This window comes from Balaenoptera ricei, chromosome 3, assembly GCF_028023285.1.
Source record: "Balaenoptera ricei isolate mBalRic1 chromosome 3, mBalRic1.hap2, whole genome shotgun sequence".
NCBI lineage: Eukaryota > Metazoa > Chordata > Mammalia > Artiodactyla > Balaenopteridae > Balaenoptera > Balaenoptera ricei.
The window spans coordinates 4,263,303-4,282,283 of NC_082641.1; the positions used below are offsets into that span (position 1 = coordinate 4,263,303).

The 18,981-nt window shown below is 41.8% G+C and overlaps 1 long non-coding RNA gene across 2 annotated transcripts in view; it reads left to right on the top strand.

Annotated features, from left to right (window-relative positions):
• Positions 1-18,981, top strand: part of LOC132363519 (uncharacterized) — a 41,266-nt gene that overhangs the window by 15,334 nt on the left and 6,951 nt on the right. The window contains exons 3-4 of one of the 2 annotated variants that reach the window (XR_009502589.1): positions 1,096-1,218; positions 1,310-1,385. The exons of the other annotated variant lie outside the window; for it this stretch is intronic. This is a non-coding gene — a long non-coding RNA (uncharacterized LOC132363519). Of the gene's footprint in view, positions 1-1,095; positions 1,219-1,309; positions 1,386-18,981 lie in introns of those variants that run through there. 2 annotated transcript variants of the gene reach the window in all.

Sequence of the window (18,981 nt, forward strand, 5' to 3'; positions counted from 1 at the left end):
TTAAATGCTCGTCAGTTATGCTGCTTTGAGAAATACATTTTCCCAGCCTGGACCCTGAGTGATACAGTGATCCCAGTGTGCACCAGGTCAGGGAGATCTCAAGGTTGGATTCAGAACTCAGGTCTCTGTGATGGTGGTGAGGGCTGTCTCAGCAGAGGCGTGTTGGGAGAAGATCATGTGAGCATCACTGGAAGTCGGGCTGTTTCCAGGGGTTGTCACCGTAGATGCCTTGCCAGCCATCGTATTCTATGAATGGTCCCTCCTAGAAGGATAGGGGACACCTTCATCATGAATTTACAATCGTAGCACTTTATTCATTGCTTTTTAAAAACTTTCTTAAATAGGGGTTGTCTTATTTCTCAAAGTGTTTACAATCATCATTTTCACACAAAAGAAGCAATCAAAAGCTGTTGGTGATTTCTCAGTGTGTTGTGCTGTGACTTTGCCTCTCAGAGATCTGGGTGATGTCCCGAGTGACTCAGGGCTCTTAGACAAGGAACCAGTTGTGTCCTCACAAGGACTGAAGACCTACCAGGCACCGCTTTTATCACATCTCTCCATCAGTTCAGGGAAAAGATGCCCAGAAACACATGGGGAAATTAAAGCAGGGGTGCCTGGTGGAGGGGAGCATCTGTTAGCTTCTAATTAGCAGAGACCCTCCATCTGTCCAAAGTCTCCATGACCTCACAGCAAGGGGGCCAGTGGAAGTGGCATCATTGCATCAGCATTTCCATGATGCTTGATCATATCACAGATCACATGAATCCTAGTCTTGTGTAGCGTTCATCCTCAGCCCTGAAAAGAATTTAGTTCCCTTCATTTCCGACCTTCCCATCTTAAAAATATTCATTACGTTCTTGGCCAAGGTGACTTCAGTAGAGAAAATAATTGATTCTTATAAAGAGTAATCTTTTTCTACCAAAAGAAATTGTTTTTAATAGCTGGATTTTATTAATGAAGTCATATGAATTGCAGGAATAAAGATTTCTTCAGGAAGCAATAAACACCAAAAGATGAGGATTTATTTCATTTCTCCAAATATTACTACCCAGTATGTATTTCACACCTAATGCAATGGTCCTCCTCGGCTCGTAGACTTACCAGGCACCTGAGGGGCAGGCAGAATGATCCACCCCACACGCAGTAGTGATGGCCTTGCAGGGAGACAAAAGGACATCATTTCCATCAAGGACAGTCTTCAAAGTTCTCCTCATACAGGTAATAAGGGATACAGAGATGATTTTAATCAGTTGTGCTAACTTTTAAAATTGCTTTAAAATTTTACCATTTTTTTCCCCTAAAATTCCAGGCTTTGCCTTTTGAATATTTGATGACCCTTGAATTAAATTCAGCAGAAAGGAGAATCCAAAGATCATCTGTATGCCTACATCTCATGGTTAATTTTTAAATGGTGAAATCTATACATAAACTAGCACTCAAGGAGGGGGTGGGAATAAAACCAAAGCCAGTGGCCCAAACTGTGGCTGTGTCTGGAGACTGATTCCAGGCTAGGACCAGGGACCCCACCGCCACTGATCATGACGCAGACGCAGCTGCAGCCGCCTTTCCTCAACCTCTGCTTCCCCTCCCCCGCCTCTGTAAGAGAATGGAAACAGAAATAAAGACTTTTTAGGTCTTTTCCAGCGCTGAAAGTCCTTGTCTTCATGAATTTTCTCTTCATGACTCCTCTATAAATTAATAATGGGGGAAATAGTTCAAGATGACATCAGTTTTTTTTTTTTAAGCAAATAAATAGAGAAAACCACGAAGCTGCTTGGGTCGGTTATTCCCCCAATACATAAATTCTGACTTATATTTAGCCCCAAGCTCCTTGCTTAGCCAGAATTTTTATTAGTGGGCAAACATCCAGAATGAAACAGAAATATGGTTATGGCTTTTTCCCAAATTACATCCTGCACTTGGCTCAATCATCACTGTCTACAGCCAAAGAGGGTCCCCCGAATACGAGCGGGCCTCTCTCCTTGAGGAATGTCTTCTGGCTCCCCCAGCTGAGAAAAGGAGGCAGGAATGCTGGTGTCTTCTCTGCACAGGGACACAGGGACACCTCGGAGGGAAGAGGGAGAGAAAGGCCCCAGGAGCTGAAAGCAGATGGGTGAGATTGATTGGTTCCTATGGCTTGTCTTTTTTTTGTTGTTTTAAATCCCAGAGATATTTTATTTTTTATTATTTTTCTTTTCCATTATGGTTTATTACAGTATACTGAATATAGTTCCCTGTGCTCAACAGTATGACCTTGTTGTTTGTCCATTCTATATATAATAGTTTGCATCTGCTGACCCCAAACTCCCAATCCATCCCTCCCCCAATCCCCTCCCCCTTGGCAACCACCAGTCTGTTCTCTATGTCTGAGTCTGTTTCTGTTTCGTAGATAAGTTCATTTCTGTCATGTTTATTATATTTAAAATTTTTTTAACATCTTTATTGGAATATAATGGCTTTACAATTTTGTGTTAGTTTCTGCTGTATAGCAAAGTGAAGCAGCTATACATTTACGTATATTCCCATATCCCCTTCCTCTTGCATCTCCCTCCCATCCTCTGTATCCCACCCCTCTAGGGGTCACAAAGCACTGAGCTGATCTTCCTGTGCTATGCGGCTGCTTCCCACTAGCTCTCTATTTTACATTTGGTAGTGTATATATGTCCATGCCATTCTCTCACTTCGTCCCAGCTTACACTTCCCCTTCCCTGTGTCCTCAAGTCCATTCTCTATGTCTGTGTCTTTATTCCTGTCCTGTCCCTAGGTTCTTCAGAACCATTTTTTTTTTTTTTTTTTAGTTTCCATATATACGTGTTAGCATATGGTATTTGTTATTCTCTTTCTGACTTACTTCACTCTGTGTGGCAGACTCTAGGTCCATCCACTTCACTACATTTAACTCAATTTCATTTCCTTTTATGGCTGAGAAATATTCCATTGTATATATATGTGCCACACCTTCTTTATCCATTCATCTGTCAGTGGACACTTAGGTTGCTTCCATGTCCTGCCTATTGTAAATAGAGCTGCAATGAACATTGTGGTACATGTCTCTTTTTGAATTATGGTTTTCTCTGGGTATATGCCCAGTAGTGGGATTGCTGGGTCATATGGTAGTTCTATTTTTAGCTTTTAAGGAACCTCCATAGTGTTCTCCATAGTGGCTGTATCAGTTTACATTCCCACCAACAGTGCTAGAGGGTTCCCTTTTCTCCACACCCTCTCCATCATTTATTGTTTGTAGATTTTTTGATGATGGCTATTTTGACTCACCTCCTAGAGAAATGGAAATAAAAACAAAAATAAACAAATGGGACCTAATGAAACTTAAAAGCTTTTGCATAGCAAAGGAAACCACAAACAAGACGAAAAGAAAACTCTCAGGATGGGAGAAAATATTTGCAAATGAAGCAACTGGCAAAGGATTAATCTCCAAAATATATAAGCAGCTCATGCAACTCAATACCAAAAAAACAAACAACCCAATCCAAAAATGGGCAGAAGACCTAAATAGACATTTCTCCAAAGAAGATATACAGATTGCCAACAAACACATGAAAGGATGCTCAACATCACTAATCGTTAGAGAAATGCAAATCAAAACTACAATGAGGTATCACCTCACACTGGTCAGAATGTGTCATGTTTTAGATTGTTTTGTAAAGAATACTTTGAGGATGTAAGAAAGAGAAGTAAAACTATTGAAGATATGGAAAATACTGTGGACAAGAGAGGTTAAACTGTGCTGTGGCGTGGCATAAATCCTCCAAGAATGCAGCTTTGGAGAGCCTACCTGGGCTTGGAGGAGCTGAGCTTCCTGGGCAAGGGATGGGCTGGTGACCTGGAAGGAGACGGGGTCATTCGTTTGGGTTTCGGTCCCAGGCCACCTCATGAAACACTGCAGGAAACCCACCTGAGATGTTGGGTGGTGGTGCCTCTCTGCAGGGACAGCTTCTGTCTTGACTCACCAAGATGGAGACGCAGGTGGGCAAACCCCCCACTCCCTCCTCAGTGATATCGGTGCTTCTCCTCACTAAGTTGCTAAAAAATCTAAAGGGATGCTTTTGCTCATGGGGTTGTGGTGTTCCACGTACAAGGGTCAGAATATCACAGACCCGATGGCTCAGGCAGGGTCTGAGGGCTGGGTGTGGACTACTTCTCTCCTGGCTGTCATGATTCACAGAATCCCACCACTGCGTGCTTGGTATTTCGCAGCTGGAAGCTTCTGACTCCACTGACAAAATAAGAGGGAGGGTAGGAGGATGGTGTTTTCAGAGGGAGATGCAAGCCCTCTGCAGAACACATGGTTCAGGCACCCACAGAGACCCACGCAGGGGCAGGAGTGCACAGAATACTCACTATGGGGGCAGTGGTTAATCAAGGAACGCTGGGCTGGGTTTGTTCCCGCCAGGTGAGGGCTTCCCTCATCCGCACTCTGGGGAGTTTGTCCCAGGCTTTCCTCTCCTCTCCCTGCCGTCCGCTCCTCTCTTAGCCACAGCCAGGCAGGGTAAGGGGCTCTGCACTCTTACTCAGCTTGTGGGAGGCCCTGGGCATCTCCAGCAGTGCCCAGCGTCCTCAGAGGGGGAATGAAGAAGCATCTGGCCAGGCGGACGCAGCGCCGGGGTTGGGCCCAGCAGACATGGCCTGTGTGCAGCGGCGAGAGGGAGTGGACGATGGTGACCACAGGGCTGAGCACGGAGTCCAGGAGCAATGCTGGCCTGCTGAAACCAAGAGCAGCGGGCCTCCATCTGTGTGCCCGGCTCTGCACCGGGAGTGATGTTTTGAGAATGTCAATGATGTAGACTTAGAACACCAGGAACCCAGAGAAAAGAGGGTTGTGCTCAGACAAATGCATTGTTTCGCTGGTAAAGCTAGCGTTGGTCGAAGAGGAATCTTTACATCTGGGGATTCAGCCTGTATTGGAAGTTATGCTTTATTATTATTATTATTATTATGGCTGAGACCTTTCAGACGTGAGCTTGGGATCCGAGGCTGGCACTACCCGCTGTCGGGAGGTGGCAGGCGGTTCCTACCCAAGGCTCATAATCCCGAGGAACTGCATTTTCCTGAAAAAACCCAGGAGAGCAAACATCAGAAAGATGAAGGTGAGACCCAGACACACAGTAACGACGATACGTTGCCCGAAGACGGTGCGGTGGCTGTCTGGAAGCCTTCTTCCCTCCTTTTGCAAAAGGCCATCGAGATCATTCAATCACAGCATTTCAGTAAATCTCTGCTTCCTCTGCATCTCCCTGATATCCAGCAGCGCGGGGCGGGGGCGGGGTCTGTGCTACCGGCACCGTGTCGTAATGGATGTGATCACGGAGCTCAGCCCAGGCGCACCAGTGCTGGGAGAAAGCAGCCGAGGATTAAGACAGTAAATAGAGATCAGGGAGAAGTGAGAGCCACCAACCAGGCTCTCGACAGCAAGGAAATTAATGTGACAAGTGAAGGGAACCTAAGTGCCACTCGGTGTGCCCAAGCTCAGAGTGACTTTGTATTTTTCTGCTCGTGTATGTGTGTGTGTGTGTGTGTACGTGTGTGTGAGTGTGCCTGCTTCCACGGGTAGTTTTCTCCTACATTCTTTAGTCTGCTTGGCCATCGGTTTTTATATTTACTTGTCATGGACCTTAGAGTGAGATAAAATGCTGCTTTGAGCTCCCCAACATTGAAGACAAGGTGAGACGTGTTTTGTGTCGCGTGAATTTTAAACCCTCGGAGAAGGGCTCACGTGTCACACCACCTCTGAGGACAAAAGCCCATGGAGGCCAGGGGCGTGTGTGTGGAAAGCAGACACGGAGGCTGCAAGCTGAACCCCCGCGGCTTTGTTCTGTCTGCTCCGTGCTTGTAGGAACTTGAGACACGTTCCCGTCCTGGGCAGAATGTGGATTCTCCTTGTCCTGTCTGCTCGGCAGCCAGGGGTTAAGGGAAGAAGTTAATAAATGGACGATGGAAACCTCCACTTGGAATGGACCATGGTGGGAGGTCCTTGTGCTATCCAGAGGGGTCCAGGCCCAGCCAGCTCCCTGTTGTGTTGAGTGGCAGAAACTGCCCATGCTTTATACATGTATATTCCCCTGCCCTTCTTCCCTCTCAAAAAGTACAGGTGTCCACAGTCTGAAGGGATGGTTAAACAAATACCGTAACCCTAAGATTTAGGCCAAGCTAGGTCCTGAGCTTCGGAGCCAGAAAAGCCTGCTTTGATCCTGACTCCATCACTTCACAGCTGTGCCAGGGGTGAGTTAATTACCCCCTCTGAGCATCAGGGTGGTGATCAGCAAGAGGAGGTATAACAATACTTACTTTTCAAGGTTATTAAAAAGGTTGGACAATCTATTAACGAAATTAATGACAGCATTTCAAATAGAAAATTTATGTGCATATGATTATCTCAGATGCTGAAATAGCATGGGACAAAATCCACCACCATTTCTTCAAAAAGACCTGGCAAAGTTGGAATAAGAGAGTTCTTTAAATTGACACAGGCTGTCTGCTAGAATCCTGCACTAAGTGTTCTACATGCCTAAAAAGAGATGTTTCCATTACAGTCACGAGTCTGCCAAGGAGTTCTGCTTTTCATGCTCGTGGTTCCCACTGACCTGGATGTTCTAACCGCGGCGATGACAACAAAAATAAATAAATAAATAAATCAAAGGAAAGTGACATTTACCAACTCTGTGATTAGCTGTCCAGGAAAGCCAGGAAGAGGAACAGAAAGCTCTTTGCCAACTGAGTAAAGCAGCCAGTTATAAGGACTATAAATAGCAACTTGTCTCTATGCCGGAATCAGCAATTAGAACATTTTGTAACAAAAATTCCTAATTCCACTGAAATAAAAGTAAAGAAACAATTCCTCAAATATACATGAAATGCATGTGAAATCCATATAAAGTTCTGGAGAACATGAAAGGAGTATGAGTCACCAGAGAAGCACACTGGGATCCTGAACGGGGGCAGTCAGCCCATGAACCCATCAGGGTCTCTCACATCAATCTATAGATTAATGAAATACCTACCAAGATGGCAACATACTTTTTAGGTAACTGGACAAGCTGATTATAGAATTTATGTAGAAGGTATAAACATTATAAAACCCATGATAAGCATCAGAAAAAAATTTATCCTTCTTATGATAAATGTGTGATAAAGACTTTCATTGCAATAAAGCTGGGAAAATATGGACCATGTCTTACACATTTTAGTAAAACTGACTATCAATTTGGGAAAAATTAAATCTGATATCTTCCTACTTTATATCATACAAAAATGACTACCATGTAGATCAGCATAATGTAAAAAGAAGATGATGAGATTGTCCAAAGAAAACACAGAATAGTATTTTATAATACAGAGACTTAAAATAAATAATTAATAAATTATGCTCTTAGAAGTAAAAAATCTTCTGTCTAAAAGTCCCCATAAACAAAATTAAAACAATCAACTGTCTAGAGAGATTTGCAACATGTACAATTGACACGAGGTTAGTGTTCATAATGTATAAAGTGTTTCTAAAATCTCTTAAAAATTAACTCATAGACCCACATAGATATACTCAATGTATCTTTGACAAAGGAACAAAGATAAAGCAATGGAGAAAAAATAGTCTTGTCTACAAATGGATCTAGAACAACAGGATATCCACAAACAACAAAATGAATCAAGACACAGACTCTATACCAAAATTCAATCAAAATGGATCATAGACCAAAATGTAAAGCACAAAACTATAAAACTGCAAGAAAATAACAGGAAAAATCTAGATGATCTTGGGTATGGAGATGACTTTTTAGATACAGCACCAAAGACATGATCCTTGAAAGAAATAATTGATAATCTGGAGTTCATTCAAAATTGAAAAAAAGAAACGAGCAAACAAATGTTAGGTCTGAGAAAGACACTGTCAAGAGAATTAAAAACAAGCTACAGAGGGGGAGAAAATTTGCAAAAGACATATATGATAAAAGAGTTTGATCCAAAATATGCAAAGAACACTTAAAATACAACAATAAGAAAACAAATTTTGGTTAAAAAATGGGCAAAAATCCTGAAAAGACACCTCACCAAACATGATATACAGATGACAATAATCACATGACAAGATGCTCATCACCTGATGTCATTAGTGAATTGCAACTGAAAATAACCATGAGATACCACTACATACCTATTAGAATGGCCTAAATCCAAAACACTGACACCACCAAATGCTGGCGAGGATGTGGAGCAACAGGATTTCTCATTCACTGCTGGTGGGAAAGCAAAATGGTACAGCCACTTTGGAAGACAGTTTGCTGTTTTTTTTTTTTTTTTAATTTTTTTAGTGCTATTCTTGTCTGCTTACATTCTTTTTTTTTTTTTTTTAATGTATGTATGTATGTATGTATGGCTTTGTTGGGTCTTCGTTTCTGTGCGAGGGCTTTCTCTAGTTGTGGCAAGCGGGGGCCACTCTTCATCGCGGTGCGCGGGCCTCTCACTATCGCGGCCCCTCTCGTTGCCGAGCACAGGCTCCATATGCGCAGGCTCAGTAATTGTGGCTCACGGGCCTAGTTGCTTCACGGCATGTGGGATCTTCCCAGACCAGGGCCCGAACCCGCGTCCCCTGCATTGGCAGGCAGACTCTCAACCACTGCGCCACCAGGGAAGCCCCTAGTTTGCTGGTTTTTTAGAAAACGAAACAAACTCTTACCATATGATCCAGCAATCATGATCCTTGGTATTTACACAAATGAATTGAAAACTTATGTCCACAAAAAACCCTGCATACCCATGATTATAGCAGCTTTATTCATAATTGCCAAAACTTAGAAGGCAACAAGATGTCTTTCAGTGAATGGATAAATAAACTGTATTGCATCCAGATAATGAAATTTCATTCAGCACTAAAAGAAATGAGCTATCAAGACACAGAAAGACATGGAGGAAACTTGAACGCTTATGACTAAGTGAAAATTGTCCATCTGAAATGTTACATACTATATTCCTCCAACTCTGTGACACTCTGGAAAGGACAGACTATAGAAACAGTGAAAAGATCAGTGGTTGCCAAGGGTTGGGAGGAGAGAGGGATGAAGAGCAGACCACAGACGATTTTTAGGGCAGTGAAACTATTCTTCATGACACTATAGGGGTGATACATGTCATTAAACACTCATCCAAACCCATAGAATGTACAACACAAAGAGTGACTCCTAATGTAAAATATGGATAATAATGGTCGATGTAGGTTAATCAGTTGTACCAAATGTCCCACTCTGGTGCGGATGTTGATATGGGGGAGGTTATGCGTGTGTGGGGCAGGAGGTAGAGGGGAAACCTCCGTACCTTCCCCTTAATTTTGTTGTGAACCTAAACTGCTCTAAAAATAAAGTCTATTAAAAATGAGAGAGAGAAAGGGAGAGAGAGAGAGAACGATAATACAGTAATACAAGTCATAATATTAGCTCCTACTTGATGAGGACCTACTATTTGCCAGGCACTGTGCAATCCTTAACTGTGTGATCTTGATCAAGTCACTTAACCTTCTCGAGCCTTAGTTTGTTCATCTATAAGATGGAGTGATAATAATCACTCTACTTCATTGGGTTGTTTTGGAGATCCAATTAGGTGACGCCTAAGAAGTCCTTAGCACTATGCCTGGGTCCTAGTAAGTGTCCAGAAGATAGCTGTTACTATTATTTTAATGAAAAATTATAAAAAAGACGACCTCACAAATAAAAGAACAAAGCATATAGACAACAGTGATGGCAGAGATCCAGAGGGGCTGTGCATGCATGCTATTAACAATGGAAATGGATTGAAAGCCACAATGACATATTTTTCATCCATCAGCTTGACAGTGGTTTAAAAAGACTGATCCTGTCAAATGCGTCTCGGGTGTGGGGAGATGGGGATTCCCGTGGATGTTGGTGGGAGGGTACGTAGGCAAGTGTAGTGGACGACACTGGTAGTAGCAGCCCTCACCTGTAGGACGGTCATGCATTTATATTCAGGGAGCCCCATAGCAAGTGCTCTTCAATGTGCTGGATATTTAATGCGTTTCTCTCCACTCAGGGTCACGTGAATCAGGGCAGCCGAGGAGGTGGGAGGAATGAATATGAAAGAGTTTTTAAGGCTCAGCTTTTCTTTTGCTGCCTTTTAAGTTCTGTGTTTCTGTTGTTGTTGCTGTTTGTTTTGGAAAGTAAAATATTTGTTGCTGTGTCATTTATAGGAGTGTTTTTTCTATTCTTTCTATATGATCTTGAATCCCAGCAGGAAATTTTCCCCTATTATCAATAAAAAAGTTATTAATCCATTGCCCTTGTTCTTACTGGCTTTTTATTATTTCCACCTTCCTATTCTAGAAGTGTGTTGGATGATGGCAGTGGATAAGCTTTTCTTTGTATCCAGGAGCTCTGCATGGCCCCTTCTGTTCAGCTTGGCAGCTTTAAGACCTGACAATGGCTACTAGTTGAACATGGAAGAATGAGGTTGTATGACGAAAACATGCTCTGGGCCCAATCTTGATAAGGACAGTAGTTTCTAAGATGAGCTAACTTAAACATTTATGAGTCTACATTGCAAGTCTGCAGAACTATGCAACGGGCTTACACACTGCTGACCTCCTTGGCTTTAAACCAGGAGACATGTGGTGATGTAAAGGAGGGATGAAGAGAAGTAGAAGACCCCTACTGGGACAAGCAGCAGATGCTCAACACACAAAGACACACATGCTTCCTTCTCCTGAGCTGCTGAACCCACACCCATGGCTCCAATGGCTCATGACCTCCTGTCCAGTCCGCGTTCCTCAATTTCAGGGCTGGATATCTGGGTACTACTCACACAGGAAGCACTTATGTTACAGATGTAAGAACAGACAAACACACAAACAAGCAGAGCACCAACTTAGGTAAACTTCACTTTCAAAGCATAAACCTATCTATATATACATGTATGTGTGTATATGTATTTTTTTCATAGAAAGGCACTTGTAAGAAATGCACCAAATCATCAAATCATTGCCAATGGTTATATGAAGGTAGTGAGATATGGGTAAATTAATTTTTTTCTTTTACTTCCAAATTCTCTATAATTAACCTATAGTAATTCTGTAGTAATCAAGAAAAAATGAGTTTTCCCTGTAATGTTCAGAAGAAAAGCAAAATAAATGACTCTCCATATGGACTGACCCATGCAGAATAGAAGGTGCTCCCTGATCCGGTTTCCTTAGTCCTGTAGTCTTTCCCAGGACTTGCTGTCCCAGCAATCGACGTGATCAGTAAATGAATGCATTTGTCTCTCCAAATGTTAGTGTAAGGGCATCTGATGTGAAAGTCATGGTGTCAATCTTAATTCACTTTCTTCTTCAGTTTTAAGTGATAATTAGATTATCATAACAATGGTTCAGTACCAAGTAATATTTTGAATTTTTAAGCAGAAGTCTGAGTTGTTTTCCTCAATTCCTCCTTGGTTTAAAATGAAATTTGATTAACAATTGAATTAAACTTCAGCATTTAAGTGACAGTTGATTCAGAAGTTATAATTTGACCAGGCTAAACCTTTTCTTTGCTGAATAGATTCTTTATTCAATGAAACTGTGGAATCAATACAGTAGTTCAACTTCAATGAAATTCAAAGAGTAAATGTTTTAAATACTTAGAATAAACTGTTCAAAATAATTTTACAAAGTAGTCAAACACTATAAAAGTACTCATCTAATGTGTATATATATATATACACACACACACACACATATATACATTATGTGTATGCATATAACTTTATAATACATCTATATTTGGAGATAAGTATACATAAAATAATTATATATGTAATAATGTAGTATATATTATATATGAAACTTGCTGGAGGCATCAGATGGATTAGATATCACTCCTAATATAGATTATATATAACATAAAATATATACTGTAATTTGGATTAGATAACACTCTTGATAGTTTTCTCGATCCATAAAATGGTAAAACTAGAAGAGACTTCGGAGGTCATCTGGTTTGGCATTCAGAGGCATTTTTACTTGTTTGGATTTACTTGAATTAAGGTACAAATGTAATGGGAACTATTCACATCTGCTGGATGTTAGCAACGCCGTCGTCATGTGTATTTTATTTTATCAGACAACCGTGTTCTCTAGTAAGGAGAATAGGAACTTACAATGGAGAACATAACAATCAGGAAATCTATTTACATTAATAGCTCTGCTCCATAATTCCTCTGACTTGCTCTTACCATGAGGTTCTTTGGAAGGAACGGGAGCATGGATTCGCTCAGAAGGTCCGGCGCCACTGTGAGAGACCAGAGGGGAAAGCAGGCCACTGCCCCGACCCTACCAGGAGACAATCTGTGCTTCACTGACACGGTTGTGACAGATTATGCTTTTCTCAAAACAGTTAAAGGGAAAAGAACAGGAAGTATTTCTCCTTTCTTATTTTTTAAGAACACAAGGTTTATTGAAAACAAAGATTCTCCTGAATCCCTTTATAGCTTTCTTCCCTCCGGTGCCAAATCTGATATTCCATTAAGTAATCGTATGCCAAATTTGTTTCTTTTCCTTCTCTAATACATTTTTCAGTTTCATCCCTTTAGAAAGGAAAAATGCAGACTACCCATGGAAGCTTCCAGGGCATGCAGGAAGCCTTCTGGGAGTGTTTATCAAAGGATGTGGAAGGCTTTCCAGGGCATACTTCTCTAAGCCTTGGGCTGAAAGACAGAGATGCCATATTTATTATTCTTATTAGGTAGAGGCAAAATGAGAGCTTGAAAACAAAGGCTCACATTCAATGTGGATGATAAAAAAGAAAACTTTTTTAAAAAGGGGTTATTAAAATTCAGAGACAGCAGATGCCTCCAGCAAGTTTCATCAGGGGAATTCTGGTGAGTGAGCTTAATTTTCAGAGTTTTAAACAACTGCAATTTCCATTTTCAATTTCAGTAAAAAATATAAAATCTCTACTTCTCAATATGAAAAGAGAATATTTAAGAAGGTTGATATATATACAAAAATTGGAAAATATGTGTTCATTAATTTCAGTATTCTGTTTCAGAAGTTTTAAAATTACTATTAGCCATCCATTCTCAGTAATATTTTTTCTATAAAAGAAAAAGTCTTCATTTTTTTTTTCTTATTCGTCATACTCCAAGGAAATAAAACGGTATTTTCTACTAGAGAAATACAGTTTGATAAACCCAATCTGAGATCTTGATATTCTTATTATAAAGTTCCCTGAGGATAAGCTATACTGGTTATGTGAAGAAAAAAATACATAAATATCAAGATCTGGGAAGTAGTGTATGACAATGGTTATACTTTTGTTTTGATGGATATATTGATAAGGGGTTTTTGTAGGAAGATAGATGCACATATTTTCCACAAATAATTACTTTTTTGGACTTTACCTAGTTCAAACTCTTAAACCATTATCATCATCATTCAAGTCTAGTGGAAGAAAATTCTGTTTTATGTGGAACTTGTGATTTTTCACCCCAAGAGAAGAGTCATGGTCCCATAAAAATATGTGCCCCAGGTGATTATATTGCCTATAAAGAATTCAAGGAGTGGCACTGAAATTGCTAGACCTAGAATTTGAAGGTACAGGTTTGAGTCTCTTCTGCCACATATCAGCTGTGTGGCTCTAGGCTCTTTGTCTGAATTTTTCCCTTTGTAAAAGTTGTGGAATAATGAGCATCATATGAGAAACACATGGAGTAATGCCTATGGAAAACTTCGTCAAGTTCATTTCCACTTGGAGGATGGAGATCATTTGAATGACAAGATGGGAAATACGGATGATGAACACAGTATTCAGGGATCTGGTTCCAGGTGAGATGGAGTGGGCGCACTTTTCCCTGTATGCCCCTTTGAATTCAGCTGTAAGACCCGGACAGAAGGCTGGGATCAGCTATTTGAGAATTCTGGAAAATAAATACTAGCAGATGGATTGGGGAAGAAGACCAGAATTCAGACTTCCACCAAACTGATGGAAATTTACCATTTCTCATGGCCTGAAACCCAGACATAGACCTCAGGGTGGACAAAGAAAACTCCAGGAGAAACTCCCTAGTTCAGGCTCAAGGAGAAACAGAGGTGTCTCATGAGTGACAGCAGTGGGCAAAGGAGCCTAGCCTACAAAAGAGGGAATCTTCCTCTTTAATCAGAGGAGCTCTGGCCTTAAGAAAGTGGGGTGAGTATCTTTGTTTTCTTTGTTTCTGTCCTCCCATCACTTGGCCTTAATTGTGGACATAGTTTTGGGAAGTACACAGCAAAGAAGAATGAATAAACACCAGGTTTTCAGGGATCAAAAGGGGGAAGCTTAAGGAACTGAAAAGATTGTAGAGAGAAAAGAGCTTGGAAAAGCAACCCCATATGTTTTTTTACCAATTCCGGGGCTCAGCCTCAAAGCACACAAGCATGGATCTTACCTAAAGCAGCATACGAAAGAATTTAAAACTAGACTGAGGGACAGACCTCTGCCTAGGTTCTAGACTCAGTGTCACACACACGGCTCAGATCATTCTAGTGCTGCACAGGCTTTGAAAGTGGAATGGACGGTCAAACCACAGCCTACAAATACTGCGTGTAACTCACAGCTTAGGCTCAACCATCACCTACTGAAACAGTGTTGAAATAAATTTCTGGGCCCAAGATGGAGCTGCTCCTGCCCTGGTGCCACATCAGCAAACCAAAACTTGGATAACTTTCGTGTTCATGTAAATGTTCCACTTGACCAGAAACACAGTACATGCAGCCAGTCCGCAAAAGCCAAGCCATCTCTGGGCGCTATTCTTACTTCCTTGTTCCTTATTCTTTATCCTGCAAAAGTTTCTTGTCTTCCATTCCATTTTGCAGTTCTCTGAATGGAGACGCTCTGCTTCATGAAGTGTTAAATAAAGTTTTTTTTGTATCACCTAAATTGTGTTCTTTACTCATTTTTTAACAATAGGAAATATCAACATTCTTCATAAGCTTTAAATAAGACTCCAAAGTCTTATAACATTATATTCAAAGTGCCCAGGATACAATCCAAAATTACTCAGCTTATGAAGAACCAGGAAAATCTCAACTACATGGGAAAAGGCATTCAGTAGATGCAATGCCAAGTTGGCACAAATGTTGGAAATATCTGCCAAAGACTTTAAATAGACGATTATAAAATGCTTCAGGAAGGTATGGCAAACTTTGTTAAAACAAATGGAAGGACAGAAACTCTTAACGAAGAAGTGGGAGATATAAAAAAGAAACAAATGTACAAGAAACTTTATGTGGTCCATAAAAAGTTCTTCACTGACCTGATGGAATTTTCACAAAACACTATTACATGAGAGAAGGGAGGAGCAGAGAATACTGTGTATAAGTTTGCAAATAAAGATGTGAGTGAGGAGAAATATGGAGGGATATTTATCTGCTACCACCACTGGGGGGAAATCCTGCAGGTAACTGTATAGGACAAGATTTTAATGGAATGTGTAGAGTATAATTAATCTTATACTGTGGACATATAAAAGTAGAATATGCACATAGACAAAGGATACATGATATAGACAAATGAAAGCATCAATTTGCTCTTCTTAAATTCCTTTTAATTCTATAGAGCTTCTCTATCAAAGTATTTTTTTTTTTTAATTTATTACCTGTGGGCTTGTTTGCATCAGGAGTGATGGTGATTCTTATACTCGCATGCTAACCTTAAAGCATTATTCGGGGGTGGCAATATGCTCTTAGGTGTGGACATGCTTTGTAAACTCTGAGATGGCACACAGAGCTTAAAAGTGTGTCCCATTCACATCAGATGTTCTTTGGATTCTCAAAAATGCCAAGAAAAACAGTTTAATGCTGCACGTCTTGTTGTAGCTCAGATAAGTTAAATCGGTCTTTAACCAAATTCCCGCAGTCTTTAACCAAATTCCCGCATCTTGAGCACTTTGGGAAGGTCCCTGTGGTTGGCAGAACAATGGCCCCCAAAGATGCCCACATTCTAAGCCCCAGAACCTATGAATATGTTAATTTACAGGGCAAGCGGGATTTTGCAGACATGATCATGTTGAGGCTCTTGAGATGGGAATAGGGTTCTGGATTCCTGGAGTGGTCCAGTGCAACAACAACAGGGGGCTGTGAGGTCAGAGTGAGAGAAGGAGATGTGAGGATGAAAGTCGATCAGGTGGGTGTGGCCCAAAGCCCACGAATGTGTGTGTCTCTAGAAGCTGGAAAAGTCGAGGGATGGATCGTTTCCCCAGAGCCTCTGGAAGGAACAAGGCCTGCTGATAGCTCAATTTTAGCCCAGTGAGATTTCTGGACTCCTGCATTATAGGGTATTCATGGTGTATTCATACTTGTGGTAATCTGTTACAGCAGTCACAGGAGCGGACCACAGTCCCCTTCGGAATTCCTGCTGCCTTCCCTCCGTTCTCTTGCAAGCACATCCACGGCTGTGCTTGTGAGCTTTCTCACCCACCCTCATGTTCCTGACGCTCCTGCTTTCTCTTGGCCTCAAGCTTTGCCCTACACTGGACAAGCTTCCTCTTCTGTCACTGCCCTGGAGCACCGTGAATGTAAGGCTAATATCTGTGCAAAGTTTTACAGACATTTTGGCGCTAGTAGAGGATGCTCCTGGGAAGAAAACAATTTTATGTGGAAGCTGGGATGGAACAGTTTCAACTACCACATTTCCATCCTTAAAAATGCATGGCTCCCCCAGCAGGAGCAATTCCTTTCCCTGACAGTGTCTGTTGAGTGGGTTTGGACTCCACTCCCTCTGCAGCCCCTCTGAACCCTTTCCCTTTCGTTTTCACACCCCTCCCCTGGGTGTGAAAGCATAATGGGATCCCTTGGGTGATTCCCGGCTGCTGGTGAAAACTCAAAGTTGCTCTCTCCTTCTGATTTTGCAGAACAATCTGACCTTTAATTCCTCCTTCCAGATCACGCTCTAAGTTTTGGAATAGGAAGCCAAAGAGACCATTAATTTACTTTACACCACTTGAAGGAGAGTTATGCCATGGGAAAGCAGCTGCAGTTAATTTTTATTTTATGTAGTTTTTTATTTCATTGTTCCTGCTATAAAATGACTCTTCCCTCCCTCTCCCCCCTTCTTTGTTTCTTTTGCTTTGTTTCTCTCTTAACTTCACTAGACCCTGAGTAAGTTGTGAGTTGTTCTGGTGGAGGCTAGGGCAATGGTTCTGTTACTGTGGTCCCTCTATCATACCATCGTCCACTCCTTTAATTTCCTTAAAGTATTAATAAAGTCACTATTAGAGGTCTCTCAATTCAAGGTGGCCAGTGGGTTACATATTCAGCCTTGCCCAGATTACTTCCTTAAGGGACAAGTTTTGATGCTTAACACAGTTTTTGAGAGCTGAGAAAACCATCTCCTGGGTTGTTATGAAGACACAGCAGGTGACATGAGAACACAGCTTTCTCAGACGGGACCCAGCAGAGACGTGTGGGGAAGGCAGGAATGGTCTCAGAGTAGGTGCAAAATGGTGTTTTCTTTCTCTCTTAGCAACTGAGGCCACCCATGCAGGCCACATACTGGGCCATCCTTCCACTCTTTAAGGCTCGTAAGTGGCTGCTACTTCAGTGTCACAGATTTTTCCTGCGTCTTACCCTGCTCCCTTGGGAGAGGAGGCCTGGGCAGTGTTGTAATAAGTGGGAGGTGGGTCATCAGGGGTTGGGTGGCACCTCCATGGGAGTGAGGTGCAGAGGGAAAATACATCACACTTAATACCCAGAACCCTGTCTGGGGTTTGAGTACACATACCAGGGGATTTTCTGAGAAATGAGGAGAACTATAGATTGATATGATGGTGGGACAGTGACATGGGAGAGGTGACTCTGACAGCATCCCTAGGGCTGACTGGGTCAACTTGACTTTCACAGTAGCTTGACTGGTGGAAACATTAATGTGATCAGTGTTATTTAAAAACTGGGACTTTAAGGGGAAATCCTACCACAGAAAAGTGGATTCTTTTGTCTGTTCTCTGGTGCCCTGTCCTGGCTCATGTGGTGTGCGTGTTACGAATACTTGAGTCACACACTCACGGTCACTAGGAGCAAGGGCCCTAAAAGGGAGGTCTGTGACCTGTCATCTCCCAGATATGGAGCTCACACCTCTGCACACGCTCCACAAACGTTTCTTTCTTTCTTTCTTTTTTTTTAAATAAATTTATTTTATTTATTTATTTTTGGCCACGTTGGGTCTTCGTTGCGGTGCAGGGGCTTCTCATTGCAGTGGCTTCTTTTGTTGCAGAGCATGGGCTCTAGGCGCGTGGGCTTCAGTAGTTGTGGCTCGTGGGCTCTAGAGTGCAGACTCAGTCATTGTGGCACACGGGCTTAGTTGCTCTGGGGCATGTGGGATCTTCCCAGACCAGGGCTCGAACCTGTGTCCCCTGCATTGGCAGGTGGATTCTTAACCATTGCGCCACCAGAGAAGCCCCACAAATGTTTCTTGAATAGATCTGAATGCAATAAATATGCATTCACCAATGATCTGCCACACTTAAGACATTGTCCTAGTGCTTTGAGGTGTCCAGTCTGTGCCCAGGAGCACACATTCCAGGAGTGATGGTGTCTTGCCAGCTCAGGCTGCCATGATAGGCTGGGTGGCTTAATTAACAGACATTCATTTTCTCCCAGTTCTGGAGACTGTAAGTCTGATATCAAGGTGCCAGTAGGGTTGGCTACAGGAGAGAACTTCCTTCTTGGCTTGAAGATGTCTCTTCTTGCTATGTCCTCACATGGTTTCTCTGTGTACTTGGAGAGAGAGAGAGAGACCTCTGGTGTCTCTTTTTCTTCTTCTAAGGACCCTGGCCCTATCAGATTAAAACCCTACCCTTATGACCTTATTTAACCTTAGTTATCTCCCTAAAGATCATATCTCCAAATACAGACACTCTTGGGGGTTAAGACTTCAGCATATAAATTTTGGCAAATAAGTTGTCTACAATGAAGAGAATCACTGTAAATTAAAACATAAATCATCACTATTATAAACA